The sequence below is a fragment of the Phyllostomus hastatus genome, unplaced genomic scaffold (genome assembly GCF_019186645.2).
Source record: "Phyllostomus hastatus isolate PE091 unplaced genomic scaffold, TTU_PhHast_1.1 phas_contig_196, whole genome shotgun sequence".
Classification (NCBI taxonomy): Eukaryota; Metazoa; Chordata; class Mammalia; order Chiroptera; family Phyllostomidae; genus Phyllostomus; species Phyllostomus hastatus.
Window position 1 is genome coordinate 10,547,202 of NW_025333709.1, and position 23,163 is coordinate 10,570,364.

A 23,163-nucleotide genomic window follows, 5' to 3' on the forward strand; every position below is an offset into this window, starting at 1 on the left:
GAAGAGGAAGCAGGCCCCTGCACTTCCTCCTCAGAGGAAGTTGGCCATGTTTTCTTATCAAGTCAGGGGTTCTTAATGTCTGCTTCTTAAATATTGTTTTTGTGCTCGACTATATTTATTCTCGAATAAATATTCGAGAAATATTATCCTCGAGAACAAATATTCTGGAAATATTATTAAAGGGTATTTAAAAAGGGCTGTAAATTTATTCTTCTACGTTTCTTTGAAGGCCAGAATTCCAAACTCTGCCATGTGAATGGCCGTAGGGGTTTCATAGTAAGCACGTCAGTACGTCATCGACTATTAGCGGAAGTTCTTGGGAAGGAGAGTGATGTGAGTTGTAGGCAGGATCAGCTTTTTCTCCCCAAAATGCTTGTTCGCTGACCTCATGTATAATAGCGAAAACACATTTCTGAAAGCTTTTAAAATTAGATTTTCAGCCATGTGAATGATTCTGTGCAGATGGGCGATAAGCTGCAAAGTGTTGGGAAAATAAATAGCAATGATTATTGGTGTTCATGGACGTTGTGGAAAAACTGTTGGCCTGTGTAGAAGAAACTGCTCAGCACGGCCCCCACCTGCATTGTGGGAAGTCCCATAGGTTCGAGTTTGTAGGGAAAGAGAGCGGATTGCCTTCTTCTGAACTTGACTTTGTAGCCAAGTCTGTTAGTTCAGTGTTGTTATTGATTCCACCAGTAGGAAGACTGTCCTTCCACAGCCCTGCCCCCATTCCAGCCAGGGTCTCGGTGAGGTCCTCCTAATATCTTACTCACTAGACAGAACCTCGCCAGTAGGTAAAGGTGTAGCCAGCTAACCCACCTGATCGTCCTCTGGAGTCTGACTTTCCTGTACCTCTAAGGAAAGCCCAAGGCATCTGGCATTATTCCTCTACTTTGTGTTCCCTGCTGGTTAATTGGCTCAGTTTAAGTAAATTTAAAACAAAAAATCAGATAAAGCAACCCAGAGACTGCCTTTTTAATCATAATTCTTTCGGGACTAGTTTTACCAAAGGAACAGGATGTAATCTGTTGTAAAGATTATAGTATGTATATGAATTGATACTTATATTTAAATGTTTGCGCTTAGCTTCTAAGAAGGGCCATAGAAATGGGCTTAATAGTGTTCTACTGTCTGCTTTAATTTTTGTTGACTGAGGGGATCCAGAAGAATTGACCTCAAGGCTGGCTATGATGGAAACTGTTCAACTACCACTTTGCGAATAGGGTGCTTATCAAATAGGCCGCAATGTCTAGGATAGTGTCCATTTTCAAAGAAGCTGTGAAAATATAATTGAAGCAGAATGACTGCCATCTAGCATTAAAATTATTAAGCCAAAAAGTTGAAGAAACTTCAGGACTATCTCTGAGAAATAAGAATGTGTGATTTTTAGAAGTACTTGGATTAATTTTCTTAAGAGTCTTCATTTCGGGTGGTATGATCCAGTTCAGAGTTCTTTGCCAGACAAGTATATTCTGTTACCATCTTCTTTGACAATACCACATAGTGGACCAAGTGATTTTCTTTTGTGATGTGTTATAATTTTATCATTTAAGCTGCTCTATGAATGAAGGACACTTCAACTCTTAAAGAAGTAAATTAAGGAAATAGAAGCCCTAAAACTAGCAGGGGTGTCCAAGCTTTTGGCATCTCTGGGCCACACTGAAAGAAGAAAAGTTGTCTTGGGTGGCAAATTAAATACGGAAACACTAAAAAAGATTAATGAACAACCCCCCAAAAAAGGGTTTTAAGTAAATCTATGATTTTGCCTTGGGCCACATTCATTCATAGGGCTACATCCTGGGCTGCATGCGTCCCAAGGGCCATGGATTGGACACCTCTGCCGCTAAGGCCACCTTCTCTGGTTATTTTAAAGCATTTTAAACGCCGGGGACAAGGTTAGCCAGGAAATGTGTTCGGAGCTGTTGCTGTTCCTGCTGAGTGGGAAGGTTTCCCCTGGGGAGTATAGACAACGGAGTTCTGTTGGGCAGATGGGGCTGGTTGTAAGTGGGACTCATGGGCTTTGATGTTCCTGAAGTTCGAGCTTGGTGGTTCAATGTTTGCTGTGGGTTGGGGTGCGGCACCGGACACAGACACTGCACACGGGTACAAACGGGGAGGTGACACTTTTCCCCCCGACGTCCTCACATCAGGAATCTCCTGTTGAGTTGCGGCTCCACTGTCGTCTCTTCTGAATTAGACGCAGTGGATTGTTAGCAGCGATCTTTCTCTTGAGAGGAAAGCTGGTAAGCTTCACTTTTTGGTGGCGGTGACCACTAGTTAAATTAAACAGCCACCATTAAGAATCTTTAGCGAATAAAGAAACAAAGACTCGTGAAGCGGACTGCCTGGAGAGCGTCATTTCCAAGAGGAAGGAGGCACCTCACGTCTCCTTCCGATGACACAGGTGCCCAGTAGCTTGCCCAGAGCAAATGTTCTAGCAGATGGAAAAAAATGTGCACACATTTACCTAAAAACATGTTCTTTAAAATGCCCCTTTAAAAATGAATCTTTCTTTCACAGAGACAGAACAAAGATACAGGGTTTTTGACAAATCACAGGGAAATTACTTGGGGAGAGGGGAAGTATATTGCATGTACGTATGAACTGATCTGTAGCTGCCCTAGTGTACAACGTAATAAAGGCACACACATCTACAATTCATAAACACATTTAGAATTTATTTTCTCTTTATAAATTGTTACATAATGCTAATTAACATCCGTATTTCTTTTTTTTTAACTTACTGTATCTTTAACCATTATTTAATACTATCTTACCTGGTATATCACAAATAAAAACATTTCCTAGTTTAACATATAGTTCTCACACTGATGTTTGATTTTTATTTGTTTAGATCAAAGCTAGTCTGATATACTAGACATTACAGGGGTGGGCAAAAGTAGGTTTGCAATAATAATAAATACACTGATTAATAAATAATAATAATACAAGAATAAACTTCCGCATACCCATACCTGTAAGCCCACTTTTGCCTACCCCCATGTGCAGACACTTTTTGAGTGTTTGTCGCGAATAATCACCATTTGACTCTTGGCGGAACAGGAGACGCCAGGTGAAGGCTCGAGCACGTGGTGCCCTGGTCTCTCGGTGCAATATGAAAGAAAGAGAGGGCACACTGTGTATGAACTCCGATTTGACACGGCCGGTTGCCGTGAGCGGCCAAATACGCTTTTCCTTTGCTGTCTGCTCCAATTTCTCTCTGGACGGGTTGAGAGAGCACTGCCTGTTCAGGTCAACATGTTTGCGCAGAAATAGTAGTACAGTTGCAGCTGTGTTTGTTGGAGCAGGAGGCTAGTTTAAAGAGCATTACCATTTATCCAGTCCATTAACAGAACTCTGTAAAATAATACCAACTCCGCATAAACTACAGGACAGTGTAATAAAATTACAAGCACTTGTTGACAGATGGAAAGTGTAAGTAGAGGGGAAGCGAAGGGCCCTGGGTTGGAGGTTCAAAGAGACAGTACATAGTTTTCTTCGCATAGGCAGATAGTCCGTTGTCCCCTTTGCTCCTCCTCCGAAACTGAGGTTACGTTTTTATTACCAATTTAAGGGTGGAGAAAATTATTTTCAGAGCAATGTAGAGCTGGTTGACTCAGAGAGATTTCAGTGGCTTTGGAAATGGTCAATTAAGATGGATTGAAATTTGTGAGTAGCGATTATACATATGTGCAGCGTATACAAATCTTCTTGATAAATGTAACCTTAAAGGTGACTTACCGGAGTGATTCACACTTTTCAGCTTGAGTTTACAACTACTAATCTGGGCTCATTAGAGAGGAATTTCACTGGCAGTGCTGCGGTAGAGTATTTGGTTATAAATATTTGCTTTGTGGTTTTCAGTTTATTTCTTTGAGTATTATTATATTTACCCAGGCTTCTAATATAAGCTTAGGTATCCAATGCATGTAGCAAAAACTCATTTTTCATTTGTATCTACCAAAACAAAACAAAACTAAGAAAAATAAATACATAAGTCCCGATGGCTTATTTATTTTTTTTACTTCTTTAAATAAAAGCCTTTTTATTTCTGATTCACAAGAGGCATTTATTATTCCCCAGTGAGCTTTGGAACCACAAAATTATCGAACATTATAAATAGTAATTTTAAATCTAAGGACTCTTTATGGCCCAGTGACTGCTTACCTGAGACAGAGAGATTTTGACTTCTTAATCTGATTGGTCAGGTCAATTTATTTGCTGTCACGTAGGATCTTGGATTCTCAAAATTGTTTCTAATAATAATAATTGGGGCTTTTGGAGAGGGAAATTTAACTTTTTGTTTTATGAAAGTGAAAATCAATTTGCAAAGCATAATGTACATACAGTGAAGCAGTCTCTATTTCCCTTTTGCCTAGTCCAGTAGAAGGAATCTTAGCTTTTGTTTTTTAATCATTATAAGAATAGCACACATTGGTATTAAAAAGGCTTAGACAATTCAGAAAAAAGAAAAGAGGAAGTAGAAAACATTCATTATTTCATCACCCAGACATAACCACTAGTATACTTAATTATTAATTTAGTTTACTTTTTATATGACTATACATATAAATGCTGGTATATATGTATTATGAAAACATTTTGTTTTATATCCCCAAGGTCTAGTATAAGGATTGACCTTTAGAAGGCTCTCAGTAAGTGTTTGATGTATTGAATTAAATCTCTGTGGGTTCAGGGTTTGTAACTTGAATGTGCAAATAGTAACACTGGGAAGGCATTATGAATAATGGAGGACTGAATTAAATTTAAAGGATAACGTGGCTAATTAAAGGTTTAGTCCCCTTGGGTTTTCTAAACATGGAGGGTTTTGGTAGACACAGCATAATCAAAATGAGCCATTTTTCACCTAAGCAAAAAATATTCCCTAATTTAATATAATACTATACTTATATAAAAGCAACCTCCCAGTCCTCTGATGTAAGATTCTTATATTTAAGGATAAGTGCATAATGCAACGGTGGAAACCACGTCAGATTTCCCCCTGAATTAATTTCTGCCAGCTCTGATTAAAGTGTGGGCGCCTAGAGGTGTCAGGTGCCATAGTTTCCTGCTTCATTTTACTCTTGGCCTGTTTGGCCCCTGCCACAATAAATCCAGCCGTGATTGTGCAGGAATCGCAGGTTCCAGTTGCTACGGTGACCGTTGTCCAGCCGGATCGACATCATTACTCATCTGGTGAGCTGCCTTGATAGCCGCTGCTGCTCTCTCTCTATTGCTGGGCTTCACGTGCAGAGGATAAAAGTTCTTCCGAGGTGGTGTGTCTGTGTGACCCTTTGGTGCAAGGAGGTGCTGTTTGTATTGTTGCTACTGATGGTTTGCTACAGGGAACAAATAGGCTGTTTTTTTAACTGTATCTTTCCATTACCATTTATCCCCGAATGCCCTCTTTTACCTCCACCCGCCCCCCTTGATCTTTGCAAACAAAGAACCAGTAAGAGAGATGAAACTTAGAAAAGTGTCACTTGTCAGTGGTTAAAATACCAAGTCCATTATTATTTATTAGGTAACTTATTAATTATATTCTTGGGCCCTAGTGTCTCTGTTGCTGCCACTTAAATAGAGATACCCAAGGAGGATTTCATTTAAAGAGATCACGTAAGCAAAGGTTTGTTTTTAAGAAAGTAGACAAAAGACTTGATACGTGGGTGTCTGCACACACTTCACAGTAGCCATCTCTTCACTTGCTAGGGGGAAAAAAAAAGAAGGGGGGAGCAAGCCATTGAATAGGACTTGTGTTTGATTTTGTTTTTAAATCAACATGTAATCCTGTGGTTTAGAAGTTATAAATCCAGGGGAGATTAAGATTGTATTTGAGATTTTGGGCAGGCGTCATGTTGATAGTTTTTACTTCAAAGGGCTCGCTAGTCGGAGACTTGTTGCTGGAGAAAGTCCGGACTCGGCCGGTCCCTGCTCTCGCCAACCCGCAGAGCAGGAGCGCGGAGTGTGGAATCCACAGCATGGTTCGCGGTATAGGGAAGTCAAATGCAGGAGGTCCTTCCTACTCCTGCACTTGTTTCAGTGCAACTGCTGAGTTGCACTGAATCCCAAGTGCAAATGCTTTCTCTCTCCACCCACAAATACTCAAGTCGGCGTACCAACTTGAATGTGAAGGGCACCGTGATAGATGCTGGGAAGAAAAACTGGCACCGCATGTGATATCTGTGGGCCCCGGCCCTTGCAAACATCGGCTCTGGAACACGTAAATTAAAGCACGGAGACTTCCTCCAGGAGGGCGGTTGTGTTTTCTGAAACATGACTTTAAGTGTGTGGCTTTCACATCAAAGGGCTGTCATTGCATTCACATCAGCAGGGGGTATTTTAAAATTTGACTGTAAATCATAAAATTGCCACTGCGATCTCAAGATTATAATTTGGTGATGGGAGTTGACAGAAATATTCATTGTAGGAGCCAGTTTCCACAGCCTTTTAGTTCTGTTTGACTAATTTTAACGTGTTTACGTTATGTTTTAAGGCAGCAAACGCAATTAATTTGTGTTATGAGAGAGGTGGCGTGAAATGCGGGTGTTTGAATGCCTCCTCTGACACGCATGGCTCTGTGGTCTGTGGAAATCGGGTGACACTTCTGGAGCCCAGTTTCCTTACCTGTAAAATAGGAATGATCCTAGTTACATCCTGAGGATATTTTGGGTCATAACTTTGACTCTGTATTGAAAGAAAAACGTTGTCAACTTTCAAGTAGGATAGGAGTTACATTTGTATTAGTGTCATCCTCTCCATTGCAACATGAGGTAAAAATAATAGTCACACAGATGTGCTTGCAACTTGCCCACAGTTAGCAACTCTCTCGGTTCTATTTTGCCTGTTTCTTGCATCTCTCCGCAGTGTAATGACACATATGTAAGCATGGCCATATTTTTTTACCATTACAAATCAGCATAAACTGTGCATTTATACCATTGTATTTCTCCTTATTTGGCCACAGGAGGCATCAGGCATCTTATCCCCTCACAGTTGAATCATATAGTTTTAAAATTCCCGTATAACATGAAACGGGTATAGAAACAGAGAGAGACCGTGACTCAGAAAGCACTTGTGTTCGGCCGCGTCTTTCGAGGGTTGTTGTGTCAAGGATGTGTGTTCCCAGGTAACACAGTGAAGGAGAAAGATGAACTAGGATATCTGGGTATATACTATTCTGAAGTTAAGAAATACGCATATATTGCCAAAAAAAGATTTTTCACTAGTTAAAATTTCAATTTTTAAAACAATATAAGGTCATTTATCAATTTAGCTTGTGATATGCAAATATGATTTGATCTGGGGAAACATCTTTGAGAAAAGTGGGTGCCTGTGACTTAAGTACATTTTAAACTAAACATTGTTTAAAGGCAGTGCAAATGGCAAGCCTTTTAGCACTTTGGATTTAACAGCATTTGACTGCGAAACAGGTTTGATCCTGAAGGTAGTGTTGTTTTGTTTTTGACATAACTAATCCTTTTTATAAGTCCGTGACCTTTGCGGTCAGGTGAACGTGGTGTCTGTCCTCTTCATGGTCCCTCACCCATAACCAACTTAATTGCCATCCCTGAATTTTGTCATAGAGGATATCTGATAAACTGTGATATAAGAAACTTGGGGCAGGAGTCAAAAACCAAGCAACCAACCCACCCTACGTTCTACAGAAGGCAGCAAATCAAAGTCAGAAGTCTCGTCGGTGGCAACACCCGTCCGTGGTCTAGGGCTAGGGTACGGCGCGGCTGTACGGAATGTTATTACAGGAACATCCGTGCCTCTTGAAATGTCCCCCAAGTGAATGTGTACAGCTAAGTATGGCAACCTGATTCAGTGTTTAAAAAAAAACGGAAAGAAAAGAGAAATAAATAAGTCTGGACGCAGAATGGGAAAAGATAGCTTTGCCCCGCCACGGTAAGTCCCTTCTCCTAGTGGAAGATTAAAGGCCGGCATATGTGAATAGCTGGGAGCAGCAGAGAGGAAGGTTGATTGCTTCCCCTCCAACAGTTCCAATTGATTGAAAAAAGCCTAATTTAAAGTTCTGTTTGTTCTGCGTCTTAAACCATCAGAGCTCTCTTTTAGGGACCGGGGAGGAATGCTCCGGAGGAAAAAGATTCCAAGGATAAAAAGTCATTGCAAGCCAACAATTGTCCCTAATCCTCACAAAATGCTGGAGAAATTAAATTTATTCTCTATTGCTCAAAGAGTTACCTAGGTCACTGGGCGATGGGAAAATTGAACTGGAAGTCGAGTAGGCGCAAGCTTTGTTTTGTGTCTACGTGCTTAACCTTAGACACCACAAGGCATCTGGGAGCGTTGTGGGAACCCCGTTCAGAGCGCTGACACCCAGGCTTTTATTGCCCCGGGTTTTAATAGGCTGCGCTGTCAGGAGATGAAAACGCTCTGTTTACATTTCGGTGTTAAATGATCATTTAATTAACACCTGAGGGGGGAAAAAAACCTCCTCGTGAAATTCTTAGCAGCTTTTATTGTTCGTTTCCTGGGAGGTTTTAATATCCAAGTTTCATTGAGATTTCTTTTTTGTATGGAGAGACACAAAGGACATTATAAACTTTTTAGGGAAGACAAACAGTTTAACCTTGACCCTTTTTTTCCCCTTAAATATTAATTTAAATTACCTTTTAAATCTGGTGTGTCTGTTTAAAAGGGTTTTAGACTAAAATAAATGTAAAATAAGTCCTCATTGAATACTTTATTTTTTTGTATAAACATGTAATCTTTAAGTATTATTTAATTTACATTCTAAATTTTCTGCTGGAAATCATTTGAAATTGCCAATTAGTTTACCTTAAGAAGTTTAATATATTTAGAATGCTAATTAGGAATATTTTACATCTTTTAAACTATCACTGTAGTTAACAGTGTTTTAAGAATCAGGTTTAAAATACATAATTGTAGACAAGGAAATTCTGTTGGGGGGGAAGGTACATTATTATTATATTTTCATGCTTATTTAGTTAGTTACTATCATGTGGTGAAAGAGGTTTATGTATAGACAGTCGGAAGAATGATGCCATTAATATGAAAATTCAAATTCACTTCATCAATTACTAAAAGATTAGATGTTATCAAATGGCTTAATTTATTCTTGATCTTTTATGAAAACAATTACCGAAAAAGAAAAGGTCTTGAAGCCAATTATTAACATTTGGAAAATATAATACGTCCTGTGAAGGACAGCTGTGCATTCAGCCACACTTTATTTTTCTAAAGAGATCGTTAGAACTCGTATCTGTTCCTTCCCTCATTTCGTCTGGATGCACAACTCCCTGTTGACTGCAGGAAACTTGGAAAATGCAGTATGTGCCGGAGACGTGCCGTTAAAGTGAAATCTTATTTTTTTTCCCAGAAATCAACATGCCATTGTGGTTTTTTTTAAGTACACTATTTTTATTTATACTGAATCTAAAAAAGTGAATCCTTTTTTTTAAGTTTTAATCCCAATGCCCCAGAATAAAACCTGCTTTTCTGTGCTATTCCTGGTAAAAGAGTGCAGGGAGGACTGAATGCTGTTAGAATCTGTTAAGAGAAAGCCCTGCTTTGAACCGAGAATGAGATGCTCATTTACAAAACACTGCTGAGCATTACAGGGGCGCTTTGAGCTCTATGTGCTCTCCTGAGTTCTATCAAGTTCCAGCTTTTCCCCCAAAACTTTCCTCGTTTTTGGTTTTGACCCACAGTATTTTGTTTTCTTTTTCTTCCCAAAGCTGCTTCCCCACTCACGTTCTAGTGATGCCACATAGGATCTGCCTTTTGACTGAAGTACTTGTAAGGCACGAAGTGCTCAGAAGTTAAAAAGCATAAAAGAGAAAGAGAGAAAAGGAACAAAACCTGATTATTTAACATGCTAGATACCCAATATATTCTAAATCATATAGTTCGTTATACCAACCAATATTCCAAGCCAGCGGGGAGTGTGTGTGTTTGGTGGGGATGCTAAGAGCTAGAGAAACATAAACATTTTGTGAGTATTCAAAATGCTTGAAGAGTAAACATTTAGAGGAATTACAGGAAATTTCATTGAACGCAGATAAATGTGTTGCTGCTTTAACACGAAGAATGCCAGTGATGTGCACTTACACTGAGAAAATCAGTGTTGAGATTTTATACATTAATTATTTGGAATTTCCAGAACCTAGAAGGAGAGATTTCAGGGTTTATTTTAGATAAAGTCTCCAAGGTTACCTCTTGAAAAAAAAATAGGAATGACTGTTCTAAATACCAACAATATGCTGTGACAAATATATTTTGATAGTTATTCTATTGAAACCATTACACATAATGAGATTGGGAAATAGGATATGTAGAAATACTCTATTCTACTCTGTGTGATTAGATAGTTAAAATTAACTTCTGCATAAAACCCTTTTTGCCTAACTTTCAAGACCCATTATAATCTAATTCGACATTACCTCTTTAATTTTATCATTGCTGTCACAGCATATATGCTGTGTCTCAGGCAAGCTAGAACATTCCAAAATACTGCTTGGAATTTTCAGCATATTTCTGGACTCCTTTCTTGCTTCCGATTTATAGCGGTTCACTCTCCTCGTGCGACCTCACCTCCTTGAACCAAACCTTTCTCAGCTGCTGCGTTTTTCCCCGAAGGATCGTCCAGTAAAATGTGGTGATTATGAAAACAAGCACTTGTTTCAGACTGCCAGGGTTTGACTCTCTGAAGGTGTAAGCTTGGGAAGGTCACTTGTTTAGCTGCCCTGTGCCTCTGTTTCCCCTTGTGTGTAAAACTAGGGTGATAGTAGAATTTCCCTCATGGGAGTGGTATCTGGATTAAATATCCACTCAGTGATTATGGCTTAGTATGAAGTCTGGTATATAGTAAGTGCTAAGTGTGTTTTATTATTTTGTTTTTATCGTTAAAACTACTACAGTTATTATCAGTCTCATAGAATGTGTTGCTAAGTAGTATCCTGTAATCATTAACACATGTTAGGTTTGCAAAGACTCCTTTTCTAACACTTGTCTTTGTTTTGCATCCAGCATCCAGCTTAGTGCGGATGTGGCTGATACATACTTGCCAACTGAATGCTTGATGAAATGAAGCCTGAAAAAGATAGTAGCAAAAATGTGAATTTGGAATAAAATGTACATTGTGGCAGGAAGGGAACCTTCCTCAGGAGTCAGAAGACATACTAGTTATGTTCCTAGCTCTGCGGGTCCCTGGCTGCAGGTTCTGAGCAAAGGTACCGGTTGTCTTTTTGAGGACCCGTTTCTCCGCCAGCGTACGGGAGGCTGGGCAAGAGGGGAGCCATGGCTCATGTGTGCCCCATCACGTTACCACGAGATAGCACAACACCTCCTCCCGGTCTCCAGGGGCGCCCAAAGAGAATGGAGAAGAGGACAGGAAATGAAAACGTATCAAAGATTTCTTCTAGCTCTTTTTCAAAAATGTATGGGGAACTCTTCCCAGGACTTGCACAAATTACAATGGTGGAATTATTCAGGGTAATAAACCCAGACGAGATAATTAGATTGTGGATGAATGAGTTTGATGTTGTTTTCTTTCCTGTTAGTATTTAGAAAATAAAGGCAGTTTGTTTGGCTTTTTTACTAGATAAAGAGAGCCTGCTTATATTTTACATGGCTTTGCTATTAAAAGTGAATTGTTTGAAGGTTTAGATGTAAAAAAAGATTAAAGGAGATTCGATGGTTATGCATTATTAAGTGGTTATCTTGATACTTGATAATCTCTCCATATGAGGTAAGTGGTGTAAGATGGAAGCAGTTTCAGTAATCACCTGCCTCTCAAACACCACTAATGACAGCGTGAAGAAATGACTTAAAAACCAAGAAGGCAAATCCAGGGAGTGTAATAGAGTTGGTTGTCGCAGGTTTTTATGTTCTCATTTGTGTTACCGTCTTTTGATGGAAACAGGTTTGAGACCAAGGACCATCATGTTCCTTAATTCTCCCGAGGAAATGCACTGTGTATCCTGGACATTGTGATTACCCTGACCTTTGAGGAGAATAGAAAGTATAGAACCTGCATACCCTGAAGGCAACTGAAACCTGGAGTCGGTTTCTAAAGGCCAAGTTCACTCTCTGCTGTTGGTGTGGTTTTCTTTTCCTCTTTTGAAGGGGAATGAATTCCATACCTAATGAATAGTTTCGAGGAAAGTTGTTAATCAGGTACTCCAAAGTGACCACCCTGGATTCTTCTTTTATTACACAGGGGATATGATGGAATGAGAAAGCAACAGAGTTGTATTTGATAAAAGGAAATACCTTTTTTCCTCTCCCCACCCACTATGTAATCCTCTGGAATTTAGTTGATGCAGGGAAATCACTGCCGCACGTAGTGTTGGAAAATGTGAAGTTGTGTGAATACCATTTGTAGCCACAATAGCTACATTAAAAAATCACAAAGTATATCAATCATCATATTTCAGGGCTAGCATTTTCCCCGAAAGGGGTCTGGAAAGATTTTTTCCTTCTTTATTCTCACCATTCCTACCGCAAAGCACTGCACGTGAGTATTAAATCAGCATCATTTCCTGTTCGTTTCCAAGTTATCAAGTATCATTCTGCTGCCCTGAGATGGGAGGCTAGTTCAAAACTGGATGAAGAACTCGAGCTAAATATGACAGAGGGGCTAAAAAGAAGTGTGAATATAACAGAATGTTATTAAAAATGGCCAAATGTTCTTCAGCCCTTTCCTACTTGAAAACCGTGCACTGATTTGCAGAGAGAGCAGTGGTTTGGAACAACAGTGCCATCCAGATATTGCTTTATTTTCTAAATTAACTGACCTGGTTTAACAACACTATTAAAGCATAGGAAAACATATTTTACTGGAGGTTTAATTATTTCCAAAGAAACGCTATAGGCATATGACCAGTTTGGTATGTACTGCAAGTTACTTTTGTTCTATTTTTGTAAGGTGATTCTGGTTTAAATGTGTTCAAGTGTAGCTCTTCTTCCCAACTCTGATTGTTTTATAGGCGTTATATTTCCAAGCAGTGAGTCCTCAGGTGTGTTCTCCAGTGGTACATGAGAAAAGTGCCCTGTGGCCACCTGTGTCGGGAAGTAACGGAGTCACTTCCCCTGCAGTGAGAGCCTTGTACCCACGCCCACCTGTGCAGTGGTCTCCACGGCCTGTGCCGTGACGCACCGGGCTGCACTACGGAGCGTTCGCCTCCCAGAGCTGCCTGACTGGCCAGGCCCTCCTCGGTCTCTGCTTCCCCCACTTCCCCTGGCCGATCCAGACCACAAGAGCTGCCTTTCCGCTGTTCCAAGGAATAACCGCTTTTTGTTCCTTGTCCATTGGGGTTGTTTTTAATTAAAACTATTTTAGACACGGGAGGTCAAAGTTTAATGTTACTTTTTTTGTATCAATGATTACCTGATCATTGAGAAATCCATTTGTTTGTTTTTTTCTTTAGCCCACCTTTGAGGGTGAACATTGCAATTTTTTTTGTTAACTCTAGGGATAGAGAAATTTAATTCTTTCTGAAAGAATTTTAATAGCTGAGCACTGATGTTTGCTTAGATGTGCGTTTGTGTGGGTTATATGTAAAAGCATTTGTTAGTGTACACTGACACACACACACACATCTGAGCAAACACCAGTGTCAAGTTATTGAAATTCTTAGAGAATGAGCTAAATTTCTCTAAAACACACACACAACACCACTCCACTACTTTAAGGATGGAGGACCTTTTATCACTGAGCTCTTCCCGCCGGCCTTGCGTGGGTTACAGCGCTACCGGGCACCTGCTTTGCACAGCACTCTTCCGCAGCACAGGCAGGGGTGCCTCCTGCCAGCTGGGCGCAGCCTTGCAGGGGTCTCTTGTTCCTCAGAGAGGATGCTGAGGCCAGAAGTGTGTGTGTGCCAATGTGTCCATGGTTAGTGGACTTTGAAATCAACATAGAGTTTGATTTATTCAGTAGGTTTTACCAAGACCCGCCTCTCTAAGACTAACCCCCACCCCCAACACACTCACTTAGATATGATGGGTTAGGGACAGGGATAAAAAGAAAAAATAATTAGTAGTGTGATAAATCTCCTAAGACACCTTTTTTGCGTATACCTGACAGATCGTTGCCGCTCACCGGGACACATATATTGATCAGTACTGAGAATGACAGCTCCCCTCCCGTTTCCCCCTGCATGTTGCTTTGACGGCTAATTCTTATTTATATTAAATGTGGAAGAAAAAGGTATCAAAGGGAACACCGGGTTATAGCTAAAACAAAACTACTTCAAAGCCCGATGGCAAATGGGTTTAATAGAAATAATTCCCTTCTAATATACCTGACATTAACAAACATATTTATTTTTCAGGTTTTATTAAAAGCATCAAACTAACCCATTTTCTAATTGTTTAGGCTCCCTCTGCTTAAGGAAGCTGCATATCCTAACCCTCCTTTCCACGTCCTGTTCTTCTCTCATCCCTCTTTATCATACTATGTATTTAACTTACTTCTCTGGTCGTCTGTCCCTCCCAGTTCAAATGTGAGTTTTAGGAAGGCTGAGAAGAGTAGTAGGCGCACAAGGACACTGGTTGAATGAATGAATCATATGATTTGCAACAACTTTGTCAGAATTTGAACCCCAGCTTCCGCGCTGCCCAGCTGTGTGACTTGGAGCACACTGCTTAACCTCTGTGCCCCGACATCCCCTGTCACGGAGTCGTGGAGAGGACGAGGGGACGCGATGCGTCTGCCACAGAGCTCGCTTGGTGTTGGATATTTTTCCTCAGTCGAACAACTCTTAAACTGGTTGAGGATTGAGCGTGGGCTGGGAACCAAAGTGTCGCAGGTTCAATTCCCAGTCAGGCCACATACCTGGGTTGCAGACCACAGCCCCCAGCAACCGCACATTGATGTTTCTCTCTCTCTTTCTCTTTCTCTTTCTCTTCCCTCTCTAGGAATAAATAAATAAAATCTTTAAAAAAAGAGATTCTTTAAAAAAATGGTTGAGGAAAAATAACCAAACATTTACCATCGTCTGTTAAAATCATTTGTTATTGCTCCTGGTTTTCGGCTGAGAACCGTTCCCCCACCCAGCTTCCCGTCGCCCCTAGCATTGGAATGGGAAGTCCAACCAGGCACAGACACACAAGATGCTTATTATTTCTTTCTTTCTACCTATTCTGCGAGTTCACCATTTTCCTGCGGTTTTCTCTCTCCCCAGTCCTGCTTCAGGAATGTTGAAATCCCGCCTGGCTTTGCCACCAACTGGGCACTGCCTGGCTTCCCCTCAGCAGTGACTGCTGTCAGTCAGAGGGTGCCACCACCCTGCCTGGGCCCTGGGGTCCCTTCCCCTGTGTGGCTGGGCAACACCTAAACATAGACACCTTCCCGTGTGCAGATAGGTTTACTTTTCCACGTGATTGACTCTCACACCGCTGGTCTCGGGAATGAAAAGGATGCTACTTTGACTAAGTCTGGTATATTACAGGGGTTGTTTTATTTTTGTACTATGAGTGTTTTTATAACGGAATCCCCTAACTGGGTTGCTCACTCACTGAGGGCTTGGCCGTGATCTCTCTGTCCACCACAGAGCAGTACTCACACAGAGTGGACACCCGAATACTCACAGGCTGGCGGGGAAGTGCAGGCGATGCCAAGGGTCCACAGCCGTCTCTCATGACGAATGAGTTATGGGAAGCCTTTGCAGCTTTAGCTTTTAAATATCTTTGCGTTTGTTCTCCCTCGATAGTGTTTCAGCTCAAAGAGCAGCAATCGGTTAACTTGTCTAATCAATATACTTTATATCAATAGAAGACAATGCATTTATATATATAGGCGGCTTTTTGTGCCTTCCAGTGATACTCTCTATTTTATTCGGGAAAGCTTGCAGAAAAGGCGTCTTTTTTACAACATCTTTTGTAGTTTTTTTAAGCAACCCTTTCTTAATATATTGCGTATTTGTCTCTGTGTGTGTGATTTTGTTCATTTGCAAATAAAACGATAGTGCTACCGCATTTCTACAGAACTGAACTTGCGGACATGACGGGAAGCGCTGAGCAGCTGACTTGGTGTCCTCACGGCGCCCTCGTACGTGGGTTGAGGAGGCGCAGTTGATGTGACTCAGTGTGTGCTCCCACAATTCTTTGCCACTCCAGAGCGTGGACTTCTGACCTTTTTAGTAGGCTTTGTATTTGGTCACCGTGTTAAATCCAGCAATGTATTCCTTTCCACCTAAATTGTCTTCCCTGTGCGAGGGGTGGAGAGGAATTTGCAGTGCCTGCGCAGGAGAGGGCATTATCTTATCTGAGCAAATCCTGTCCTACAGAGACAGTGAGTCACAGCCGGCTGCTCAGCTGGGAAGCTGGGAAACCGGACTGTGTCCAGGAGGGCAATGCCGGGAGAGTGAGTCAGTGATGCCTAGGGTTGCGGTGAGTTGACCAGCAGCAGCAGCAAAGGTTACTGCCCCATGGCCCATCCTGACCCCAAAGAGCATTCAGCAGACAGACGGAAGTTTGCATCCGCAGAGTGTGCTCTGGTTATAATTCTGGTTTAGCTGTAGCTGTAGAAACTACTCAGGAGACCATACTACCCATTGCTATTTTCATTTCCCCAAGTCAAAGCACTTACTTTTTTTAAATGGGAAAAAATTCACTAATATTCACTAATATAAGCACACTAATATTTCACGTGTGGAGCTGGAGGCAGACTGTAGACAACCATGGAGAAACTGGTGCTTTCATCCGTGCTTGGCCACCTTTCCTCCACGCAGAAGAGGGGTGGAGGAAAGGGTGGCGATGAGGGTGGGAGTGGTGACGTCAGCTGTATAGCTCTCAAGGTGGAGTGCATGATCCAGCAGCTCTTCCAATAGGAACCATTAATTGCTAGTAACAGCTACTCATTTCATCAACAATGTGAAGGAGAACCAAAGTACAGATGAGGAGACAGAGACCCCAAAGCGATGATGGAACTTGCCCGGGTGGCGGGCTGGCATTAAATACGGTGCAGTGCCCTTTGCCACACATTTCACGTGTGGCCTGGAGACAAGAGTTTCATTTAATTAAGTAAAAAAAGACCAGAAATTCCTGAGCCTCAAAGTGCATTTTAAACCCTCCCCATGTTTTATGCATTGTTAACTGTGCCATCGTAATGCCCTGCAGGGAGCTTGCCACGCTTTTTCTCCCACCCATCCTGTCCCTTACCCAGACTTGAAGCTTAGTGTCACCTTGACCTATTTCCTCCCCCTTTTCCTCACTCTCCAGTGCTGTTGGCTCTCGCTCCCAAGGACCACAGGCGTCTGTCCCCTCCTTTCTTGTCTTTAGTCTACTCCCTAACCAGCACCCCCCACTGCCCCGCTCCTCACTAACACCATTGTCTGCCCAGCAGCCAGAGGTGCCTTAAAGCACAGCAAGGCCGATGTCCTCTCTCCAGTCTAAAATCATGTTGCACATTAGCAGAGCCATGAAAACATTACCAAACATTTTCCCATACATGACATTCAGAGGAACTCTGCTAAGTATTATTATCGCTGCCTCAATTTTATAAATAAATTAACTGTAGCCTATAGGGCTTAACTGAATTACTAGCCCACCGTGACAGGGCTAGTAAATTCATAGAACTATTATTTTTCTCTAAACATTTACTGATACCCACTGACTGCAGTGTAGATTCCCGCCTTGGCCTTCATGTTCCCTCAGTGATCCCAAGTTCTTATTTCTTGATGTTTTCTCATTATACCATATTCTCGAAGAGTTATACAAGTAACTTAGTTGTTCTTGAGCCTCTGGACATTTGCTTCTGCTATTTTCTTTTTTTTTACGATTTTATTTTTTATTTTATTTTTAGAGAGGGAAGGGAGGGAGAAAGAGAAAGAGAAACATCAATGTGCGGTTGCTGGGGGTTATGGCCCACGACCCAGGTGTGTACCCTGACTGGGAATCGAACCTGCGACACTTGGTCCTCAGCCCACGCTCAATCCACTGAGCTACACCAGCCAGGACCTGCTTCTGCTATTTTCTGTGTCTTCATCAGTAGCAAACTTCTATTTGCTCCCCAAGACCCGGATTGTGCCCCCTCCACCATGCAGGCCTACTTGATTTAACTGAAGAAAATGGGACTCCATTCACTTCCCGCTTCAGGTGAACAGTGCGTTCCACTTGGAGGTCTCACACCAGCCTGACGCAGAGAATGGTTCTTCCCTGGAATGTTTCTTCCTTCTCCCGTACCACCTGACAGAATGCCTCTCACCCCGCTTTATGCTGACAGTACGCCTTATATCTCAAGAGAATTGTATAGCACAGGTCATATTTTATTCGTCTCACTGTCACCTTAGGTGCGGACCTGCAGTTGGGACTGCTGCCCTGACTTGAGGAGTGGACTCTAAGACTAGACCTAAGGAGCTCAAATGTGTGCCTCCCCTCTGAGGCTTTTGTTCATGGAGCCAGGACAGAGCCCGCCCCCTGCTGCCCAGCCTCACAGCCTTTCCCATGCCTCCCTTAGCTGCAGGGGGCAGCTGTTGGAGAGCAGAGTGAGTGTGCCCCTCCCTCTCTCCTTCTGGAATTCAAGCTTTTGGTGGCAGCTTCTAAGTCTTTTTTTCATTTTTGTGCTCCCTAAAGCACCCACCATATCACTAAGCCCATAGCAGAGGCTGGATAAATGCTCATTAAATAGACGTAGTAAGGACCTTTATTCCTTACCTCCAACTTAAATTTTTATCATGGAAACAGAAAACTTTTTTTGGAAAAAAGAAAAAGGAAACCTTCCAGAAGAGCGTATCTGATTTTTAAACAGTTTACGCGTGGAAAAAAAAACAAACACTAGGGTATGTCTGTGTGTGCCGGTTGGTAATAAGTCAGCACAGTGTCTAGGCAAACGATCCTGGCAGTCACTGTATTTCATCGTGTTGACCGTGGGGGCACGTTGTGTTCATTTATTTTAGAATTTAAAAAGAAGCTGCATGCGAGCCCGCAGGCTGTGGTTACGGGAGCCCAGGTTTTGTGGGCAGGCAGGCTGGGGTTGGTTGAAGCGCTCGTTTGCGCCGCGGGCGGGTGGCAAACGCTCTGCCAGCCTGGCTCCCTCACCAGGGAGGGGCAGGGAACGCAGGGCGCCCCGTATTGGGTCGCCGTGAAGACTGAGTTTGTGGTGTCAGTGAAGTGCGCACGTAACGAATTCTCAGTAAACATCGCTAGTAGATTATTAGAAGCACTGACACTCACTGAACTTGTGCGCCTTACTCGTGTGCTTGAAAATTAGAGCAGTTTGTTTTCGTTTCTGAAATGCCAGGGGAACATGTCATACTGTGGAGGAAGCCTATGGAAGAACACTCTTGTTTCCTTTAGTTTATCAATCAGATACAAGCCCTGTAAGTACAGAACGTAGGTGATTGTGGTTAGTGGATTAGTTATATGCTTTTGGCTGGAAATCACTGAGGCCTCTCCGAATCTGGGTTCAGTAATAAAGAAAACTGTTAATTCACAGAGCCAGAAGGTCAGAGGTAGGTCAAGCCATAACTTTTCATGTCATTCTGCTTCATCATTTTTCCATTCTCAATGTCAGCTTGTCCTGAGGCCTTGCCCCCGGTTTCAGAATGGCTGTTGAGGACTCATGCTTCCTGGGTCATACTCAGTGGGACAGAGGGAGAGAGAAGTGACAGAGAGAGGGGGGGAGGGGGGAGCGAGAGAGAGAAACATCGACGTGAGAGAGAAGCATTGATCCTTTGCCTGCTGAGTGTGCCCTGACCTGGGGTGAAACCCAAAACCTTCCGGTGCGTGGGACAACGCTCCAACCTACTGAGCCACCCTGCCAGGGCAGAGAATTCTTAGGAGAGTTTACTCGGGCCAAAAATGGGCAATTGCTGAGGAGCAAGATATCAAATGCTCCAGAGAATGACAGGTTTGCAGCTTCTATTATACATTTGAAATTAAGGAAGGGAAGGTAAGGAAGATGACCTACGTGTAGGTGGACCAGAGCAGGCCTGGGACTGAGTCACAAGATAGCTAAGATTAGGAGCTCTTTGTTTATGCTCATCTTAAAGGCATTAACCCAGGGGCACAAGAACAATGAAGACGGCTTGCTCAAGGCAAAGAATCCTTTTACTGAAAAAATTATATGGCTGGGGCGTTCCTGTCCCCGTGACCTGCCCTGTTAGGAATTCATAATCAGATCACCCTGTGAGGTTACTTGTCGTTTCAGCCCAGAGTATTGTTTTTTCATGAATGCTCGTTCTTTGCCAGGGTTTCTTGAAAACGGGGTGGATTTTTACTCTTTCCTGTTTCCCTAATGCCTGCCCAGTATCTAGCACAGCCTAGGTGCTCAGTAAATATATTTTGAATGAATGCCACCAAACAGTGCCCTGTCAGCTTATTTTTCGTTCTTTTTCCTCTCTAAATTACATTTTTGGTTTGTAGAAGAGAGGTTTTTGTATTAGTCTCTTATTTTTTTCATGTGTCATTTCTCACAATTTAAATACAGGAAAATTGTAACGTCTTCAGGAACAGCTTCTGTTTTCTTGCCTCAATTTTTTTATTCCCATTTCCTTCTCTTATTTTAGGGCTCATCTTAAAATTTGCCTTCTCTGGGCTTCATCTCACTCAAGGCTAGATTAGAGATGTCCCTCGTCTGGGTGGCCCTAGCACCCTGGTGACACAGTAATCACTAGTCTGGTTTTCTAATCTGTCTCTCCCCTGAGCTCGAAAGCAGATTGAGTCCAGTCTGAGATGCCCACTGCTTGACACAGGAGTCGGCATAGCGGGTACCAGAGCTGTTGTTCCAAATGAATGAATGAGAATGTGTGTCTTGCTCTTGTATGGTATTTTCCAGGAATCTAAATCATTCCAGGAAAAGCACTCAGTACACGATTGGAATGTAAACGCCTTCAGTGTGGCCATGCATCCTGCAGGGATGGCTCAAACAATCTACTCTTTCGTGATCTTGACATTGGGGTGCATATTGGACATTGCACATAAGTGCCTGTCTGGGGAGGGGCGTGGGGCTGAGACCCTTTGCCACCTGCTCGCTGTGCTGTGTCTGCCCCTCAGGAGGCCCTCCGGCCATGCATGTAGGAAGAAAATGTGAGAATGTTATCATTAAATTTCTATTCAGATTTTTCTCTCTACTTTTGTCTGTATTTTGTATATACAATTGACATCAGTTCAGTGGCATGAGTTTATAAATACATGAATAAGTTATACAGTGTGGGGGAAACGTAGGTTTACCGTTGTGAGTACGCAAAACAGTATATTTTTATTTTATTATTAATTATTGTGGTGTGGTTTTTTTCCCATATGAACAACTGTAAGTCTGCTTTTGTCCCTGGAAGTTAAAAACATTGCACTGATAAAGATACGTGATTAACACAGTTATGGAGAACTCCGACTGAACGTACAATTCCAGTGTCGTGCTAGTTTCCACGTTGATTTGCAGCTTTTTCTTGATGCCATTTTCAGATGCCTTAAGAAAACGGTGAGTGAGCCCAGGATAATGACATCCTGGGGGTCCCGTGTACCACCGTGTGTGTATACATGTGCGTGTGTAAATCACGTGCATGCCCATTTTCCATGTGCACATGCTGAAGAACAGAGCAATGGACTGTCTTCAGGCTTGGTTCCAGTGCCCTCGAGGCGTTCCACTTTGGAAAGGCAGATGAATTTTAACATTCAATAGCAGCTCCCCTTTCAAACCAGTGCTTTAGGACGAGTCTTCTTTTCCTCATCCGTTGGCATCCTATGGCGCTTTAGATGTGAAGCAATTACTTCATTTCTTCTCCACCTCTGGGATCTGCTGCTCACGAATGAATGGTAGTTTTCTAATCCCAACAGGGACAGGTGTACTCAGAGTCGGGATGTCATGTGACTGGAATCATGTGTGATTGAGGCCCAATCATTTAACCACTCTGATCGTCAGTTTCTTTCCCTGTAAGATGCAAACGATATGAATCAACGCACAGATTTTTTTACAAGAAATAAGAACACTCGAAAGTGGCTGGCATGGTACTAAATAGACACTGTTTATAGAATTTTTGAGTTTTGAACATGCTGACGGCAGAATCCTTTTTCATGTGCATTTGCAGTAGTAAAATCACAGCTGCAGAAGTTTGTTCCATATCTGTATGTTACTAGTTAAAATGTGACTATTTGGTTGGATGGTTGGCCAACGGGCTAATCTGTTTTCTGAGGAAATAACAACCTCCCATCCTTTTTTGCTCTGCTTTGAGGACCAAGCAACACATGATTGAGTAATGATACAATGATGGGGTTTTCATCAGTGCCCAGAATAATGTGAGTCATATGGGTGTTACAGTCTGGAGTGAAAAGCACTTCTGACTTGAGGACGTAGAAAACAACACAAAAATTCAATTTTTCAGGGGATTTCTGTAGTTTCTAAAAACATGAGAGAGAAAAAAGCATCCATATAGAGAGGATGACATTCATCGAAATGGTTTAAAGGTACATTTGTGGACTAAAAAAGTCTCATACGTTTGTGGTATTGTATTAAGTGGGGATCGTCTGAGAAGTATACATTGGAATCGTGTTGGAGCATCTGCAGTACTGTGCTAAGGATTTCATTCAGCCCTTTTCTGGCAGGCCGGGGTCACCCGGTCAAGATGATTCCCCGGGAAGATTGTGACTCTAAATTGAAGTAAAAAAAAGACCTGAAGACTAGAGCTCGGTCACAAATAATGCCCTGGTCCCAAGTCCTCATTTGGGGCAATACTATTAGAAAACAGGAAGGACATATAAAGAGATGTTTGCAATGAGGTAGCATAGTTGTTGTCTAACATGAGGGTGTTCAGCAGAAAATGAGATTTTGACATTTTAAACAAGGCCTCTGTAGACAACAAGGAAAGCCAAACCCTGAAGCATTTTGACTAGTCGAAGCATTCACGACCATCACGTAGGGCTCTGAACTTCCACCCGTGCGACACAGAAGCGTGAAAGCAAACGCATGACTTGGGAATCACTTCCCAGCTTTATTCTGGACACATACACCGTCCTTCCCTTACTCTGTTGTTTGAAGAACTAGCTGTATTAATATGGCCTTTGTTTTTCATATTAAAATAAAAAATGATATACTTCCCATGCTGGAAAGGCCCTTAGAAGCTCAGGTGAGAATCAGGTGCCGGATGTTATGCGAGTGGCTCAAGCTCACTCGGCCTGTGGAGGGGAAGCCTTCACCTCGGTGCACGGCCCGGGCTCCCCACCTGCAGGTCCTCCTGCGCC

The 23,163-nt window shown here is 42.2% G+C and overlaps 1 protein-coding gene across 10 annotated transcripts in view; it reads left to right on the forward strand.

Moving 5' to 3' along the window:
* Nucleotides 1-23,163, forward strand: part of SLIT2 (slit guidance ligand 2) — a 324,610-nt gene that overhangs the window by 16,345 nt on the left and 285,102 nt on the right. The window lies entirely within an intron of this gene.